This window comes from Chiloscyllium plagiosum, chromosome 13 (genome assembly GCF_004010195.1).
Source record: "Chiloscyllium plagiosum isolate BGI_BamShark_2017 chromosome 13, ASM401019v2, whole genome shotgun sequence".
Classification (NCBI taxonomy): Eukaryota; Metazoa; Chordata; class Chondrichthyes; order Orectolobiformes; family Hemiscylliidae; genus Chiloscyllium; species Chiloscyllium plagiosum.
In genome coordinates this window covers 34188790-34208339 of record NC_057722.1, presented here as the reverse complement: position 1 = coordinate 34208339, position 19550 = coordinate 34188790, and the positions used below count along the sequence as shown (strand labels likewise).

At 40.1% G+C, this 19550-nt stretch overlaps 1 protein-coding gene across 1 annotated transcript in view; it reads left to right on the top strand.

Annotated features, from left to right (window-relative positions):
• Positions 1 to 10118: 10118 nt before the first annotated feature.
• The window catches only part of LOC122555904 (transient receptor potential cation channel subfamily V member 6-like), a 124432-nt gene continuing 115000 nt past the window's right edge, over positions 10119 to 19550 (top strand). Inside the window, exon 1 of the mRNA XM_043702170.1 lies at positions 10119 to 10499. The gene's annotated coding sequence lies outside the window, so the exon portion shown is untranslated. The remainder of the gene's footprint in view (positions 10500 to 19550) is intronic.

Genomic DNA, 19550 nt, shown 5'->3' with positions numbered 1-19550 from the left:
AGGATATGGGGTAAACCATTTAGGTTTGGGATGGAGATACATTGCTTCACCTAGAGAATGCTGAACCTGTGGAATTCACTAAAGGAATCAAAGGATGAGGGAAAAGTGGGAACAGACTATTGAGTTGGATGATGAGCTATGATCATAATAAATGGTAGAGCAGCCCCCAGGGGCTGCTGTTATTTTCTATGTTTTTATGTACAGTATTGCAGGCTCTGGCAGCCTCCCCATAATCTCTGTGGAAAAATTTCTGACTCTCCCAGAAGTTCCTCCTGGACCTTTGAGGATGCATTAGCAAGGCTGTTCCCTGAACACTTCTCTATCTGGTCAGATGCTGACACCTGGGAGGTGAGGTGGGGATCTGTAGGCAAAGAGAATGGGGGACACAATCTGGTGAGGACTTCACTGCAACAGCTCCACAGTTGGCTAAGGAAGGTCTGCTGGAGACCAGGAACCTGCTCAGCCTCAGGCAGTGTTGGCAGTCAGGGTCGACATCCACATTCACAGGGAGGAACAACAGCGGGTGACAGGGACACAGAATGCAATGGTATTCATTGCCCAGGAGTTCCAGCAGAGCTGAGAGTCATATGTTCAACTGTCTGGCTCCTTGGGCAGATTGGTGGCTGCTGTGGAGAACTAGCCCCAGGAACTTATAGGGCTGTTGGAGAGTTACAGAGAGCTGTAATCTATGACCCCATGATTTAAACCTCAGGACTGAAGGTATAGTGACAGGGTGAGGCAGGGATCACAGTCCAAGGCCACCAACCCTCACCAGGAGACAGCACGGTTTCAAAAGGCACCCAGCTGAAGGTGGAACCACACACAGGTCCCTTGGCACTTCGCAGTCAGGACACTGCAGAGGTGTCCAAGAGCTCCACTGTTCCACGTTTGGAAATTCCAGCTGAGGAGGGCTGAAGAGGATTAGAAGACCCAGGGTCACCCATCCACAGTCGACGAGCCAAGCTACTCAACAGGTTTCTTCCACCCCAGCTTCGGAACCAGGAAATCCACTGAGACATAATGGGAGAGAGAGCAAGAGGAAACTTATTGAGGGCACTTTGGTGACATGGATGAAAACAGCTTGAACGCATTCTCAGTTGATGCATATATATTTCTGGTGTTAACTGTCATCTGGTTGTGACACTCTCTGTGTAGTCATTAAATACATGCTCACACCATCTGGCAGCACTTTATGGTCCCATGCAACCTTGCTCTGTGCTGTGAATCTACTGCACCATTTGGATGCAGGAGGAGCAATGCATACACATGGTATTGGGTCATGGTGAATGTTTGTCCCTCCTTGTTCAAAAACCCAAACATTTGGCTCCTTCTGTGCACAAATGTGTAACTGTCAAATAGTTGTCTTTTAGTGGCTGCACTAGGGAGATGCAAAATACCGAGACGGTCAATGTTGTCAGATGACCAGGGAATAGGCAATTTGCATGCCTGTGTGCTGTACATTACATGGACCTCAGACTAATGTTCTTTCCCTTTAAAAGTCTAATGATCTGTGTGTGCTGCAGTCCTTCAGAACTCATATCACTTACTGTGCCCTTTCTGAATGTGGTCACAACCACTTTCTTCCCCATCAATCACTTTCAATGTCCAACATGGTGGAAGTGACAGTGTGTGCTCCTCCACCGATAGCTCCCAGCTTCAGCCTCAGTAACAGAGAGCTTCCAAACACCTACATCCCTTTCTTAGTGGCCACCCATCTTGTTAACCTCACAGACTTCACAATTCCCCAAGTTCCCATCCAATACATCCATATACACCTCAACCTGCCTACCTATCCCGCCCAGCCTCTGGCAATATGAGGTGACCATGCTGAGTGTGGTCATTTACCTATTCACTTTGATACTGGTCAGGGTGCTCCTGACTGTGGACAAGTCCCCCTCTCACATTATGCTCTTGCCAGCAATACCAGCGTACCTGCACCACCTGTAAATCCTGCTGTCTCATTCACAGCGGAACTGCATTTCCTCCCATAGCCTGAAGGCCCAGTGTGAAAAACTAATCTGGCATCCTCAGCTAACGTTCAGTTCCACAAGCAACAGCTGTGCTTGTCCTCTCCTTGCCTTAGCTTCTGTGGATAGACCATATGGACTGACGTTACAGGACTGCCTTGGGCAAGACAAGGCTAGACCCTGACTGGTGTCTGTATCTCCCCACTATGTTAGCCCTCATCCCAGACCTATCACTACAGAGCCAACATACTGACTGTAACCCACTCCCTGCATTGCAGAGAGACAGACTCCCTGACTGAAAAAACTCTGACCAGATGCCTGACCAAGGTCAATTCTCCAGGTTGGTATGGGAGGCTGCCCTTGGTTGGAATGCCCTGACTGACAGCTGCCTCCATGGAGTTTACTGAGGACTACTCTCTTAACATTTGCTTGCAGTTAGGTGCTAAGTGAACAAGCACTAAGAGAGCACATGAGTATCCCTGAGATGCAGCCTGGTCCTATCTGTGAGCTGGGTGCCTACTGCAGCTTTTCAAGATTAGCTTCTGGTCCACTCTGCAATGCAAGTCAATGCTTCCTGAGCACAGAGCCAACACAATGGAGAAATGCCAGGATGGTTGTGATGAGTTATGCAGTTAGACCTGCAAAACAGACTGGACATCAACTGTATTTAACTTTGTTCCTTCTAACAAAAAAAGTCTGATCTATCCTTTCTCAGTCTGAAATGAATAAAATCACATTTTCTTTGCCTATTCACCTAATCTATCAATATCTTGTTTTAGTGTTATGCTGTCATCCAAACTGTCTACAATGCTGTCAGCAAATTTGGATATTTTACATTTTATGCAGTTATCTAAGTTGTTAATGAATATTATAAATAATTGATGCCGCGACACAAGTCTCTGCTTGTCATCACTTGTGACATCCTGCTATTTTGAGCACTTTACACACTCTATTTCCTGCTCCTCAACCAACTTCCTAGCCATGTTAGTAATTGGCCCTCAATTCCCTGAGCTTCCACCTTAGCTAACAGCTTCTTATGTCGGACCTTATCAAGAGCCTTCTGGAAGTCCATGTAAACAGCATCCATCCACTTACCTCTGTCACCATCTTTATCACATCTTCAAAAAGATTAATGAGATTTATCAGGCATGACCTACCCTTCATGATCCATGTTGACTCTTGCTGACTAACTGAAAAATTTCAAAGTGATCAGTTAGCCTAAGCTTGATTATGACACAAATAATTTCCCCACCAGCGATGTTAGCCTCACTGGTCTATAATTCCCTGGTTTCTGTCTGTCACCCTTTTTGAGGAGTGGAGTGATATAAGCAAACTTCCAATCCAGGGGGCCAAATCCTGAATCCACGGAACTCTGACAAATTATGGTCAGGGCATCGAGCATTTTCATTTCAAGAGTACAAACTGCTTCTCAACAGTATTAAATGTTTCTATGAACATGCTCCACTATTCCTGCATTGATATACCTATTAGTTAAGCTTCCCAGTTTATTGATGACAGTCTCTGCCTCATCCAATTAAGGTCTGCTGCAGTTAAATCCTAACTTTTCTCATCTCTTACATTGCTACATGGAACTCAATCATGTTATGTTCATTATTTGATAAATGCTTACAAACAATTAAATCACTAATTAAATCAGACTCATTGCTCATTAGTAGATCCAATATTGCTTGTCTCCTTGTCACATCCAAGATATATTGCTGTAGGAAATAATCCCGGACACACTCTAGAAAGTCACAACCTTCCTGTCAGGTGCTTTTCTGTCTCTCCCAGTCTATGTTAATATTAAAGTTACTCATGAATACTATTCTGCCTTTGCTGCATAATTTAAGCACTTATATAATCTAGAGCTTCTGAGCTGCTAACAGATGGTCTTTACATGACACCTATTGTGGTTTTAGTTGCTTTCCACTGCCTCAGTTCCATCCATAAAATAATTTCCCTCCTTACATCCTCCCTCACCCCAGAAGGTTCCCATCAGCAATGTTGCTCGATCCCTCTGCCGTCATACTGCTGCTGATGACCAAGCGAATCTCATGAATGCCCAGTTTGTTTAGCTAGATCTGAAGTTTACGGCATTTAACACGATGATAGTGCCACACAAAATGAAGGAATGCATTTTCATTGTGGTGGTAGGTAGCTATTGGCAGGAGGTTTTTATGCATGACTTTGAATTGCTGCTAGAACAACATCTATTAATTATCATTCTTTTACTACACTGTAATTTGCGTGTTTTCCACTTCTTATGCACTTTAGGACTTGTATAACTGTATAGTTTGTGCTGGATTAGAGTGGTGCTGGAAAAGCACAGCAGGTCAGGCAGCATCCGAGGAGCAGGAAAATCAACGTTTCGGGCAAAAGCACTTCATCAGGAATAGAGGCAGAGTGCCTGCAGAGTGGAGGGATAAATGAGAGGGGGTGAGGTAGGGAGAAAGTAGCATAGAATACAATAGGTGAATGGGGATGGGGATGGGGATGGATATAGTTTGTGCGGTCCTTGTAACACCCTTGGTCCTGGAGGAACACTGTCACGTTTTTACTGTATCAGTTGTATATGGTAGAAATGACAAATCAAATCTATTCTCTCTCTCTCTCTCTCTTTCCCTCTCTCATCCATATTTGATCTAGTGCATCACATTTCCTGTGGTCTGGAGTCATTGTTGAGGGCTCACAGAGCAATTCCTTCCTGTATTTGATTTATTTATTTTTTGATTTATTTCTTTTCACATGTATTTGTTACAAAATACAATGAAAAGTATTGTATCATGCTGCCATCTTAAAACACAGAAAGATAAATCAAAACATACAGTATAAAGGCAGAAAAATTGAAGAAATAAGGAAAAAAGGGTTCAACCTTCCAATCTTTAGTGTCAATGATCATCATGTGCCATAGGCCTGATGGCTAGGCATGGTGGGATAGGACGTACTCAGAGATGCTGGTGTCTGGGACATGTCTATAAGGTATGATTCTGTGTTTATGAATATGTCAGCTTGTTGCTTGATTAGTCAGTGGAACAGCTCTCCCAATTTTGGCACTAGTGTCCAAATGTCACTATGGAGAATTTTGAAGGGCCAAATGGGGGTGGGCTTGCCGATGTCAAGTGGTCCATCTAGTTTCATTTATCTTGCAGTTTTGATACAATGGAGTAGCTTTCTCTCTGAGGGCCACTGCAGAGACATGTAGTAATCACTCACATTCCAGTGGATTTCGAATCACTTGTATCCCAGACCAGGTAAGTATTGCAGATTTCCTTCCCTAATGTATTAGTGAACATTTAGCTATCTTTCTGGGAAAGCAATTGAACTACAGGGATTCTGTGTAGGTGACTCAGAATGACATCCCAAGATTAGCTGTGCCTTTCTGTGCTCCATCTCTCTCCACCAAGATTTTCAGTCCCAGAAAAACTTTGTGCATTATTTCTTGCACAGCACTATTCTGAATGATGCTAGTACCTCCAGCAAATACAATGCCCTTCCCCTTGAAAACATTCAGGGTAACTTTCGGAAATTCCAGAAATTAGTAACATTAGACCACCCGTATATTTGTAGACTGTAAATGGCGTAGTGATAAATTTAGCATTCACCCCCAATCTAATAGCTGAAATAATTACATATTTACTATTTACAAAAAAAAGAATGGTTTAGTACCTTATTAGATAAACTTAAATCAATGGTTTCCTTTCAAAGTCTTAAGATGCTTGGCAGTTTCCATGCTATGTGATGTATGAATTTGGTCTGCTACAAATTATTATAGAATATAAATGATCTAGGAATAAAATACTTGTTGACTTAATTTTATTACCTCTAAGTACATAAAATTAACTGAACAAGCTAACCTTAAGAATAGAACTAATTGAAAGGTTTTGGGTTTACATGAAACTGAAGGTTGTTGCAAACAGCAAAAATTGACAGAGCAATGTGCTGACATTCCTCTGAAAATCTTGAAATGCTTTTGAGGTGAATAAACAGTAATTTAGTTTTGACTGATTGAAACAGCCAAAATTTATTTAAAAAAGATAAAATGTGGAATACTAAGAAAGGTGTCTGTTGTGTCCTTTTTCCATTCATTCACGGGATGAGGTTATCACTGGTTAAGTCAGCATTTATTGCTCATCTCTAATTGCCCAGAGGGCAGTTAGGAATTAACAACATTGCTATTGGTCTGAAGCCACATGTAGGCCAGCCCAGGTAAGGATGGCAGGTTCCTTCCCTAAAGGGGGTTAGTAAACCAGATAGGCTTTTCTTACAATTGTCAATGAATTCTTGGTCATCATTAGACTCTGAACTCTTGATATTTATAGAATTCAAATTCCACCACCTGGCATGGCAGGATTCAAATCCAGGTCCCAAGATCTGAGTCTTTTGATTAATAGTCCAGCAATAATACCACTAGAACATCACTTCCCCTAAAATAAGGAACAGAGAATACTTCATATTTACCTCAGTATGGATCATCACTTTGGGAAAATCGAGTCTTTCATTTTCAGGTTAAGTTGGTTCCTGAAAAATGGGGCTCCATTTCCCATTTTGAGTGAAGCTTTGATATCCCAATTTCCTGATAAAGGACCCCAAACCTGCAGTAGGCTCAGTATAGTCACTGGGCAATGATTTTTGCAAAAATAGCCAATTACTGAGAGAGCTGGTCTTACTTAAGAATGGTGGGCAGGCCATTTGGACCACCTCATTTAACTAGTTACACGTCAATCCCAGACACAGCTTGTCTGCCAACTGGAAGATCCCAATCTGTGAGTGAGTAGGGCCAGCCTTTCTGAAAATGGTTTTGGGACTAGATTTTGCCCGAAAAGGTATACCAGGTGGCAGCATGAAATGCCAGCCTGCTCACCTGGAGTCCCACCCCGACTGGCCATCAGAAATCTTGCACACAGTGTAAAACTATTTAAATTGAAAATTCCTGGTGCAGGGTGCTAATGATCAAATCCCCTAATTGTTGAGTCCTCGCATCAACAATCAAGTTTACAACCAACCTTGGAGCAATAAATCATACATCAGCAGGCCACTTAGTAAGTCTAAGTAGCAGTGGCATGAAAACTTGCTTACATGCAGTTAAATCATTTTATTGGAGGTGGAACAACAACAATTTATTTCTATTTTTCTTCCCTTATCCTGTTTGTTCCCACCGCTGTCTGTGATGCTTCCTGTGGCACTTTGTCAACGATCGGTTTCCTGGTTCACTTTTTCACCATGGGTGAAGCAGAGTTAACATTTCAAGTTGAGTGACCCTTCCTCAGAACTTGGATCACTCGACCCGAAACGTTAACTCTGATTTCTCTCCACAAATGCTGAGCTTTTCCAGCAACTTCTACGTTTGTTTCTGATTTACAGCATCCGCAGTTCTTTTGGTTTTTATTTAGTATTTCCCCATGAGTATCCTATCCATTTACACCTGTATCAGGATGGTCTGAGGGCCCATATCTTCTTCACTGAATGGAGGCCAAACCATACTCCATTCACTTCCACCCGCATCCAGCTGGTGAACTTGTTCTCACAACTTCTCTCTCAGCTCCACTTACTTCTTCCAAATAAAATATGTTATGGGAACCTGTATGTGCCTCTACTCTGCTTAACTTATCATGAGAAATGTGATGTATTCTCTGTTACAGTCATATCTTGGGGAGATGGCAGAGACATATATCACTAAACTCATATTCCATAGCCTCAAAGCTCACTACAGCCGCTAAGGAAATCTAATGAAAATGTAATCAATAAATCTTGAATATAAAGCCAGTCATTAACTATGAGGACTCTCATTGACTGTTATAAAAATCCATCTGCTTCATTCATATCCATCAGGAAAGGAAAACTGCCATGCTTATTTTGTCTGCCCACATGTGAAAGCAGACCCACAGAAATGTGGCTGGATCTTAACTATCCTCTGAGATGGCCTATTAAGACACTTGGTTTAGAGGTATTGGGCATAAAACACAGGGCTTGCTAGTGATGTCCACAACACATGAAATAACAAGAGGCTCAGATCCCCCTCCTCACCTCTGCATCTAGTACGTTGAGTCAGTGCCACTTCTTGTTCTTACTTCAAAGTGAAATATTTTGTATATTTTGATCTTTTGCCTTCATCTGCCCTCCTTCCTTTACTCAACACTTTTACTTTAGTTTCTGGGGAGACATGGAGGGCATCAGTCTCAGAGTAATGGGGTGCCAATTTAAGACTGAGATGAGGAAGAATTTCTTCTCTTAGAGGGTTATCTGTCTTTGGAACTCTTTGCCGCAGAGAACTCACAACCCAAGTTCGGTAAGGATCCAATTCTAACCCTCCCAGTTTCTCAGTCTCTGTCACCTATTCTGATGAAACAGTCTTCCCTATAACTGCTTCCTATATGTTCCTGTTTCCCCACTGAGGGTTCTCTATTGTGATGTTTCACAGGATCCTTGATTGGCTCCATCCCATTTCCTATACTTCTATTCTCAGCCTTGCTCAGTCTTGCTTCCAGATCCACAATCAGTTTCAGTTCAGCTGCTTCATCAATGAACTTATCCACTTCTCATCATAGGATGGGTGATAAGTTAATTGATTATTGCACAATGTTTAGCACCACTGATGAATCCTCAGATGCTGAAGCAATCATATCCATTTTCATAGCAAGACATGGACAATATCCAGGCTTGGGCTGATAAATGCAAAGTAATATTCACACCACACAAGTGTCAGGCAATTACCACTGCAAACAAGAAAGAATCTAACCATTATTGCTTACCATTCAATGGCATTACGCTCACTGAATTCCTCACAGATTCTAAAGGTGAGCATTAATCAGAAACTGTACTGCACCATTTATATAATATTGTAAATACAAGAGCAGGTCAAAGGCTGGGAATTCTGCAGTAATTCTGACGCACAAATGCCTGCCTGCTACTTAAGGCAAAATTCAGGAGTGTGGATGGGTGCAGCTCCAACAACACTTAATAAGCTTGACACCATCCAGGACAAAGCAGTACGCTTCATTAGCATCCTATCCACCACCTTCAACATTTACTCACATCACATTGACAAACAGTGGCAGCAGTGTATACATTTACATGATGCAGGAGCATCAAGGCTCCTTTGACAGCACCTTTCAAACCAAAAGAATGTCCTCAGTGTAGAAGGACAAGGGCAACAGATATATGGGAATATCACGCCCTGCAAGTTCCTCTCTAATTTGTATATTATGTTGACTCAGAAATATATCACCGTTCCTTCACTGTCATTGTTGTAAAATCCTGGAACTCTATCCTTACAGCATTGAGGGTACACCTACACCTCAAGGACTTTAGCAATTCTAGAAGGCAGCTCATTGCTATCTTCTCCAGGGCAATTAGGGATGAACGATAAAGCTGTCTGAGCCAGTTACCCCAAATCTCATGAACAAATAAAAATAAATTTGTCACCATATTACACTCCATCGGTCTCCATTCTGAATGGACAATCCTCTGCCATTTCCTACATGCCCAGTGTGATGTCACCACTAAACACAAAGAGTAATAGAGTTATATACAGCATGGAAACAGACCCTTCAGTCCAATTTCTCTGCACTGACCAGACATCCCCATCTTAGTCCTACATGCCAGCTGCTTTCCTCCCCTACAATGAAGGGCTGAGGGTGAGAATGGATATTTAAGTACCTTGTTGAGGCAAATGGGAGAGCAGGGTTACTTGCCATGAAGCCAGAACGCAAGGCATCTGACAGTGGACCTTATTATTGCCATGGCATACATCATACTACATCTTTACCATGGAGCATGTTTTCAGTAAATTCAGGTCCAGCACTGTTGTGTGGTGTGTTTGCTATCTCAGAATTCTGCAAATTTTAAAAGCATAATTAGTAGCTTTGGTCATATTTCTGTAGGGCTTCACTACAAAAGGTTAATTAATACCAGAGGCTCAACAGCTCCTTTTCTGTTATTTCCAATTCGGTGTGTATGCAACATTTTTGTTATTTCTATCAGATCAGCAAAATAGGAGGCAAATGGAATTTCCCCCAATTTCACCCTCTTTTAGTTAAAACGAAAGCATCTTCAGCAGTAATTTTATGCAGGTAACATCACTCTGGGCAAATTGTGTGTGTTAAATGAAAGTAAAAGTCCCGCAGTTTTGACACTCACCCCCAGGTTGTCTTTACCTGTCTCGAGCAGGCAGATAGAAACCTGACGTCAGGCTCGAAGTCTATAATACAACCTCTGAGAGTCAGTGGCGAGAGGCGCTGTGATGGAAGAGGGGAGACCTGAATGATTATGGCAATGGGACTCTGGATGTTTAGGTGTTTCCAGATTTCACTAAGAAACCTGTGGGATGGCGTTGCAGAGAATATGCGATAATGAATATTGAAACAAACTGATTAAGATGGCTGCATTCAGAAAAGCGATTGACTGTTTCCTCGGCAGATTGAAAAATCCAGTTTCACCCACTCAGTCAGCATCCAAGGACAGCGCATCTGACAAAGTTGGATTGGGAGGCCGGCAGAAGAATTTTAATAACGTGTTCGAAGTGAAAAATAGAGGGTAAGTGCGAGGTGGAGTGAAAGATTTGTAGAGGAAAACTGCTTGCTTTGAAATGAATGCACTTTTACCGATGTAAAGCCATCGTAGCCATTTGGTTTCAATAATATTTTGAAAAAGATTTCAAAACCATGAAATTGCATGGCCCTGGCAGTTATGTATTTAATTTGTACGTTAGTTTGATTTTGTCTCCCTGTTATTTCTTTCTCTTAATGTTTTATTCCACTTTCACTATCACAATCAATATCATACCCTATAAACAAATTCTCTTGGGAACAAGTTGCTATACTGTTTAGATATAACCTAATGCTTCTGCTAGTCTGAGTGTAGTATTAACAATGTTTTTTAAGTTATGCAAGTTATTGACATTTTGTATAAAAGCGTTCATACTAACTCTTCCATGGTAAAATATGGAAAACAAGGATTATAAATCTGACAGAGTGGAAAGAAAAGGCAACAATTTAATTTTTTTGTACGATGTGTAAAAGACCACGTATCCTTCATATTGCAAACAAAAGCAGAAACTTTGTGCAATCTGGTATTTGTCACACCTTTGTCCCTTAAGGAACAATTTGTATCTTTATTAGTTTTAGTTCTGTTAGAAAACAATGGTCCAGCTAATCTCACCTCTAATTCATAATTTGAAATCAAATATTTACAGCAAGACTTGCCATTTGAGGGAAAAATTGTCAGAAGTGTTACTGTTACTGACCATTTAAAATGGCAGTTCGAAATGGTTTTATGCAAGGATGGGGATCTCTTCACAGTAATTTATGACAGATATTCCAGTCACAAATTGATTGCTAAGAAAATAATCTGGTCCAGGGCCTGTATATTATTTTTGTTCAATAATCAACTGGTAAGCAGACAACTACTAAAAACTAGTCACCACTCTTCAATTTTTGCCTCTCCTGTGATTCCTAAGGTGCACGGGTTTTTTTTTAGTGCATTTGGTGAAGCCTCTATTCATCTCTGCATTGTACTTCTTGAATAGATTAGCTGAGATGAGAATTCACCAAGTGAAGATTTTTAGAAACATTTCTACCTCCAATTTATACAGAACCTGATATGCAATTGGACTTTATGGCAAACTGCTTGGAAGAGGATTTTTTTCTTAAATACGACACAATAGTAATGAATGAAAAGTTGCTTGGTACATTAGATCAATGGTGTCTGGATTTACCTTCAGCATAAAAGTCTTAATGGTATTGTCATACACCTAATAAGTTCTGTTTGCAGTTGCTGCATTCCAGATTCTAACACATTGTGTGATTTGAATTAACTTGGTGAATTTCAAGACTCTCTTTCCTCGTATTACAAGGAAACCACAATTATAAAACTCAGATTGTTGTGCAAATTAATTAGTACAGTTTATTGGATGAGTGGAAGACTTCATTTAATGCATTATATTTGCTTCATGTTAAAATCAGAACGCTGCTGTATGACTGACTACTCAGAAATGGATCTGTACTGTGCTGTAAATTGTACAAGGAACTTAAAATTATAAATTGCCAAAGTATGCATCAGGAGATAAAGATGTTTGCACATTATACTCCACATTTATTTTGGCTACATTGAATGGTGGTTTTGAGATAATATCACCATGTGACCACAACAGAAAGGTGCATGAAACCCATCAGGAGGCCCACAAAATACAGAAATACCATACCCCCAGCATAGCTTTTTTGGTTAAATTACATCAACCCCACTTGCATGCTTAAGTGTACTTCAGTCCGAGAAAGAAATCTCCTCCAGTAGACTGCACTTCTTCCAGTGATCACTGTTATAATAGCATCAGCAAACTGAAAAACGGAGTCATTTTATCTGGAATCAAATGAGCAGAACCCACAGTGTGAGAGGCATTTTCATCCATGAGGTGCTGAAAACTCAGTTCTATCATTTAATTTTACAACATATTTTGATGTATTAGGTATTAATATTCATGGGTATTTCCATCACCATGCCATCATCTTAAATATGCACAGATACAGGATGCAGTGATCAGACTTTTAATGTCATGAAATTTATTTGGATGGAAAAGCAGTAGAACACTGATCAAATTGTTCCTCCAGCATAACTTCAAAAGCTCAAACACTGATAAGGCTAATCTTTAGTGAAAATGGTTCATGTTTCTAATTCTGACCTTAATTCAGCAGAATAAGCAATTCGACTTGAGCTGGGTTTAAAATTCTGATCTTGAAACCTTGATTGCTTTTCAGCAAATATGTCATTCCACAAACATTCCCTTGATATGATATGTGATCCTATCTTTCTCTGAAGCAAGTGACCATAAAGCTGATTTTGCTGCTGGGAATACAATGATCCATCATCCACCAGCCTTACAATATGCTTGGTAACCTTAAGTTAGGGACTAATTTTCAACAAAACTGAACTATTTTTCATAGTTAGTTTCAGTATTGATAATGAAGTGGTGAGCTTCTACTGAGGGTCCAATTGTCCACCATAATTGACAAAAGAATCTTGAAAATCCTGGAAAAATACTGTAAATGACATTTTGCTTTTTTTTCAAGGATTTCTGTATTGTCTTTATTGAAATTACAGGGCACAGTTGGGAGGCCAATCCATGTAAATTCATCCCCTATTTTCCATATGCTGGATGGTTACCTGATTTCTCCAGGCATCAAAACAATTAATTTTTTTTTCAAACCAATCTGCAGTAAGGACATTCATTAAACTAAGGCTGTAATGAGGGTGCTCATTAAACTAGGGCTGTGGAATAACACCACTCTTATTTGGATGGGATGTGTACTGTGTAAGAAAGCATTTGGACAAATTAATGTGTGAATGCTTCCACTGGGTGGGAATCAAGTTGAGTGAGCTTCTTGTCCATCTGATGGACGTGATCCAAAGCCTCACCAACTTTCATGTTTGGCCTTCATTTTCATTATATCACTCACTTGATTGGATATCAAAAGAGGATGAAAATCTGGTGGCTGCACGTTAGACCCCAGAGTTAGTCCAATCAAGTTCAGGGAGAATCAAAAGCTAGATGGGGGTGGATTGGATGATTTGGGGAAAGGGACATAGTTTTTGCTTGCCTTGGATCCATTAAAAATAATAATGATTTATTTTCCTCTTTTTCTGTGGAACTTGTGGTTTACGGATTACTGTCTTGGCAACTCAAAATCAAGTAGAAGTTACCCATTAGTATTTCAGATGGTCTGGCCGTTCTTTTTATGTCACGTAGTGAGCTTGTAAGGCTCTTAACTATTTCCAACAGGAAGCTGGGCTACCCACTTCATGGTCCCAGCTAAATTATTGGAAATTAAATCTGCAGGAAGCCAAACTTTGTCTTCTTGTCATGCAAATCGAGCCTCACCTTAAATCAGTCCAGTGAACTGTTGGACACGAGAAGCAACTTTCTCAGATGGTGTACACTTATTTATAGTTCTTGTATTGGTGTCCTCGGTCAGGACTCTCTTAGTCAAGTGTCCTCTATGTTGCTGTGATTTTCATCTGAATCAAAGATCTGCTGGAAATCATCAAAAGTGATTTGTTTCCTACACCAGCCCAACTAAGTTGCAGCTGAATCAATTTAATGGGATTTAGTCAGGGAAAAGAAGCAATTGATGGGTCATTTTCATTATTATCCTAGACCAAAACAATAAATGGATTAAGAGACATTGACAACCAAATGTGGACTTCCATGTTTTCTAAAGCTTCTATTAATTTAGCAATGGATTCGTGTTACCCAATTTTCCAGATTGTGAAATAAAGGAACTCTTATTCCTGGCCACAAGACAGTTCATAACTCAACAAGGTCAGTGGATTACATCCATATGTTTTACCCAACCTAGACTCTTCAACCAGAACAATATGTTTGTATTGTCAAATCAGTAACAATAAGTAGGAAGCGATGAAAAAAACCTGATCCTTTCCAAAGACTGTCTCCAAAATGCAACAATTAAATGACCATAACTGAAAATTGCAGAACTGATTTGATCTAGTTTTGCAAGGTAGATGAGTATAGTTGTAATTTGCTTAGATTGATGATCACAAGTGGCTTGAAACCAATTCAAGATTAATTTCATTATATTCTCGACATAAACTGGCAGTGCTATATAATTTTTTTAGCACAGCAGCTAGCCATGAAGCCGATATAGCTCTTACAAAGTGCTATCCAAAATCAGTCCTATTGCATTAATCATTTACCATTTCTGTAATATTATTTTCCTTTATTTCTTCCTGAGATATTTTTTACCTATCCCTAACAGTCCTTGAAGTGAATGTTTTTAGGCCATTTCAGAGTCAATTACTATAGGTCTGATGTCACAGGTAAGGCAGACTGTGTAAAGACAGCAGATTTCCTTCCCTAAAGGAAGCTATGCTTTAATACTCATCGTTGTTGGTAATGTTGCTTTTCATTATAGATTTATTAAGTGAGTTTAAATTCCACCAGCTGCCATGGTGAGATTTGAACATTGACTTTGGCCTCTAGATTGGTGGTCCAGTGACAATGCCAGTGTGGCACCATTGCAAATGCTTCAACCAAGTAATCTCCGTCAGTGGATTGCCAGCATTAGGAAGCCAATAAGTAGGATATTACATATGTGTACTTAAATATTCTGTACCTAACTAGAGAAGACAGAGAATTATACATGTATATCATTTAACTTGATGCTTGGAGGAGCATTTTGGAAAGGTGACTTTTCTATGGTTAAATTTGGAAGACTGACTGACTTCTATTTGTATGGTTCCTCTCACAACCTCAAGAAATCTCACTGTACTTTTAAAACATTGAAGTACGTTTTAGAAGTGTTACTATTTGATGGTATAAAATCAAGCAATGTGAATGTGAAATATTTTGTATTCTTGAAAGTTAGAAGGCATATTCTGAGAAACATTTAAATAGAAAGCTAAAATGAAAGTAACACTTAGACTGAGAAGTGGAATTTCTCCAAAAGCACTTCAAAAGTGAATCTTGAGTAAGAATGGAAAAATATCAAAATTTATAGCTTAGTGGTTCAATAAGAAGTTTGGCACACGTTGTGCCAAAGATAAAACTAATTTAAAAAACTATTAAAAGAACCAAAGCAAAATGATTCTTGATTGATAAATTCAGAGTAACTAGAATGGGTTTTGACAGAAATAACAGAACAATAGACAAACAATAAACAGTCCATGTTCAAATGCTCTAAGACCTGGACAATATCCACGCTTGGGCTGACAAATGGTAAGTAACATTCGTGCCACACAAACACTAAACAATGATCATCTACAATAAGAGATGATCTAATCACCAGCCCTTGACATTAAATGGTGTTACCATTCACTTACTCCTCCACTATCAACATCCTGGAGGTTACCATTGACCAGAAATATGATTGGACTCACCACATAAACATAGTGGCTACAAGAGCAGGTCAGAGGCTAGGAATACTGCAGCAAGTAACTCACTTCCTAACTCCCCCAAGACAGCCCACCATCTGCATGGCACAATTCAGGAGTGTGATAGAAAATTCCCAACTTTCCTGGATAAGTGCAGCCCCAACACCACTCAAGAAGCTGAGCACCATCCAGGACAAACCACCCGACTTCATTGGCACCACAACCACAAGCATCCACTGCCTCCACCACTGACACTTAGTAGCAGCAGTGTTTACTATCAACAAGATTCATTGCAGAAATTCACCAATGATCCTTTGACAGCACTTTCCAAAACCATGACCATTTTCATCTAGAAGGACAAGGGCAGCAGATACATGGGAACACCACCACCTGCAAATTCCCCTCCAAGCCATTCGCCATTCTGACTTGGAAATATATCGCTGTTCCTTCACTGTCACTGGGTCAAAATCCAGAAAGTCCCTCCCTAAGGGAATTGTGGGTCAACCTACAGCACATGGACTGCAGCAGTTCAAGAAGGCAGCTTCTCAAAGAGAACTAGGGGTGAACAATAAATGTTGCCCAGCCAGTGATGCCTACATCCTGTGTGTGAATAATAATAAAAAAAATTGTATCCAGTATCAGAGTGGGGGACAGCTGGGTTTAATATTATTGACCATTCTAAGGCAATCTCATGTTTTAAGAGGGCTGACTTTACAAAATTTGCAGAAAATATGGCAAGTTTGCCTGGGCAACTTGACTAGACAGGAAACCTACTACTGATGATAAAGGGTTTATATTCTATCAAATGACTTTATTCTGTTTGAATTGTAATCTTCTACTGATTAGAATAAATCATAGTAAACAAGAAATAAGCAGAGACAAATCAGTTTGAAAAGGATGTTATTCTATATATTTAAGGGATTTAAGTTGCAGGAAAACAGGGGCAAGAATCTCAAAGAAATGAAGGAGATTAAAACATCTATAAAAGTCGACAAGAAACCTCTAGAAAATTAAATTACATGCAATTATCACAATAACGGAAAATACTTTTTTATCACTTTGAAGTCAGTAATAATTCAAAGCTGTTCAGGGCCAGTAAAGCATATTGCTGTCTCGATTCAAACAAATAGCTAAGTTATCTTTGAGATGCTAAGAAGTTGGGAAAGATTTTCGAAGGAGTGGTAATCTCATACAGATTGCGACTCTGTCCTTTCTTAACAAAAGAAGGGAGCTCTGCATTTCTGAGAGGAGGTTCCACTCATTGCTGAGTGGAAGACAAACCTTTATATAGCTACTAGCTGTGTAATCTACCAGTTAAGTAGGATGCCAACTGAGAAGGGATGGGGTGCCAGGATAGGATGCCAGATAGGTAGAGGGTAGGAGTGCCAGCTAGGGAGTGATAGGGTGCTGGAGTAGGATGCCAGATGAATAGGAGTTAGGATACCAGGAAAGTAGGAAATCAGTTGTGTAGGATGTTGGCTGGATAGGATGCCAGGTGAGGAGGGTACAGTAGGGATGTCAGGTGGCAAGGTAAATGATGTATTGTTTAGGCTAGGAGAAAGTGAGGTCTGCAGATGCTGGAGATCAAAGTTGAAACTTTATTGCTGGAACAGCACAGCAGGTCAGGCAGCATCCAGGGATTCAGGAGAGTGGGCAAAGTGGAGGATTGGGTCTGGTGGGATGTAGGGGGACAGGGGTTTGTCCAGTAGGAGTGAGGATGGTTCATTTCAGGCCCTTACTCTTGAGGATGTAGGGGGTCTGGGGAATTGTAATTAGGAGGTTAAGTGTCGGATCAGTTTAATAGTTACTCAGGATTTACTAGTCTAACTATTTTACTTAATTTCATTGGAATCCTCCAAATTTTATTTAAATGGAAACTTCTGGAGTGTTTTGAGCATAGGGGAATTGCCCAGTGGAATCTTTAGTTTCCTGGGAAATTCCTTCAGAGTGTGCTACAATGAGCATACTCTAGGGATCCAGTGCGTAACTCCCATCTACAGTATACTGGAATAACAACTGTCTGACAAGTGAAAAATCTAGACTTCCTGTCTCAGAAATATCCCTCTATTATCATCCTCCATTTCCTGCCTCCAAGTCAATTTTGGATCCAATGTGCTACTTTGCCTTGGACCCCATGGGTTCTTACTATCTTGACTAGTCTGTCATGTGTGACCTTTTGTCAGAGGCCTTGAAACGTTCATGTAGACAATATCAAATATCTTCATCATTAACCCTGAAAACAGTTGATCAAATTCACTAAACATAAATTTTCCTTAATATTTCAAACTGACTAATCCTGATTAATCCGTATCTCTCTAAATGCAAATATATTCTGTCCCTCAAAATTCTTTCCAATAACTTTCTCACTGTTCAGGCTAGACTGACTGGGACAATACGAGCAATCCTCCAGTCCTCCAGTACCTCATTTTATATACTGGATTAGGACTTAGAAACAAGCCTACAGCCAAGAAGTATGGTTAATGAATATGGTTCAGCCTGGAGGCAGTGGTACTAATCTTGTTTCCAGCGATAAGTTTTAGGCCTACTGTTATACTACTATTCATTGTCTTTTTTAATGGTATGAGCAAGATGTCAGAGATGCAGTCAGTAACTTTCAAGAAGGCACCAATGTCTGTGCCAAGGTAAATCAGTAGAGAATTACAATTAAACATAAAATGTTTTAATGTGCTAGGTGTGGAGTGGGTGACACAAGGGGAAATAGCTTTTTCACTTCATTAAATTTCATGTATTTAGGATGAACAGAAAACACATCAATTGTGGGGAGCAATATTGAGGTTTATTGAGAAAGCAAATGTTATAGCTTTTATGATACACAGACCTCTGAAGCTTTATAACCAATCTCAAGAATTTGAATTAAATTAAAAAGAGTAGTGAATTATACTAATAGAAGCAGTCAGTTTAGAAAAAAAACAAAGGATACCAGTTTCTTCATTGTACAAGTCACTGGTTGGACTGATTTTGTTACTGCAATTGAATTGTTTGGGGCTGTCCACATAAGGTGTGAGACAGTGGTTTTGCAGAGGCTCAAGAAACATTCTGAGAGTAAATGCTTTAGCTATTTAGACTAAACACCTCAAATGTTTCTGTTTATGTTAAAGCAATATTAACTTGGAATTATCCAAATAGAGACCATGTATGTAAGAGGAACATAGACAAGAAGCTGGGTGATTCTTTTCCCAGGGAATAGTGAGCCTCCAGAATATATTGCTAGTTGGTGTGTTGAATGCTGACACTTCATTATTTAAAATCACAAGCTTTCTGAAAGTTTGTGATTTCAAATAAACCTGTTGGACTATAACCTGGTGTTGTGTGACTTCTGACATTGTCCATTCCAGTCCAATACCAGCACCTCCATTTCAGAGAGAATAGGCCCATGATATTCCACCTTTAACACACATTTCACAACCAGAGCGGGGCCTGAAAAGTGTCCCATGTGGCAGCTGGGAGCACAGACTGATCACAAGTTCAATATGTGTCATCTGCCAAACAACTGAAACAGGTGTTAGATCATTGCGGAAAAAAATAAGTAATCAAACTCCTATATAAATCTCTGCTGCTATAGTTTTCTCTTGAAGCAGCTGCCACTGGTTGTGCTAAGGAAAACCAGAATAATTTATGGCCTTACTTGTTGTCCTTAAAGTGATTGCCAGATTGGCTACAACATAGAGTCATAGAGATGTACAG